We start from the raw sequence: 632 nt of genomic DNA, 5'->3' as shown, positions 1-632 counted from the left end.
CTCCGTCACCCAGGCTGGAGTGCAATGGCGTGATCTTTGTCACAACAACTTCTGCCTCCCAGGTTCAAACAATTCTCCTGCCTCAGCCTCGCAAGTAGCTGGGGTTACAGGTGCCGGCCACCACGCCCAGATAGTTTTTGTATTTGTGTGTGTGTGTGTGTGTGTGTTTCTATTTTTATTTGTTTCAAGGAATTTAACATTTTTAAAACTTCTTTCATTTTTAAAAATATGGATCACTTCATGAATTTGCACGTCTCCTTGCAGGGGTCATGCTAATCTTCTCCATCATTTCCACTTTAGGATATTGCCACGGTTTCTATGGGACTGAACAAAGGGGGACCCACACAGGAATGAAAACTTAAAACAAAAGTAAATATTTTAAAGGAAGGGGCCAGGGGAAGAAGAAGAGCACTCGCAGCTTCCGGTGAGCATGAACAGCACCTGAGCTTCCACAGCCCTTCCTATTTGTTGAGTAGAGTGAGCAGGGAGGAGGAGGTAATGATTGCTCAGCTGCTTAATTGATCACAGGTTCATATTATTACTAAGAGGCTTCAGATGTGCCCTGTAGATAATCACAAGAAACACTTGTGCCTGGGTCGTGACTGCCTCAGCGTTCCTTCTGGGCGGTAGAC

General features: G+C 45.3%; 1 non-coding gene across 1 annotated transcript; it reads right to left on the bottom strand.

Annotated features, from left to right (window-relative positions):
• Positions 1-222: 222 nt before the first annotated feature.
• LOC112438375 (U6 spliceosomal RNA) lies at positions 223-324 on the bottom strand. Its single transcript, XR_003026810.1, has one exon. It is a non-coding gene; the product is annotated as a U6 spliceosomal RNA (small nuclear RNA).
• Between the last annotated feature and the right edge of the window lie 308 nt (positions 325-632).

Source organism: Pan paniscus, chromosome 1 (assembly GCF_029289425.2).
Source record: "Pan paniscus chromosome 1, NHGRI_mPanPan1-v2.0_pri, whole genome shotgun sequence".
Taxonomy (NCBI): Eukaryota; Metazoa; Chordata; class Mammalia; order Primates; family Hominidae; genus Pan; species Pan paniscus.
The sequence above is the reverse complement of the archived record's forward strand: the minus strand, read 5'-3'. Positions and strand labels throughout refer to the sequence as shown.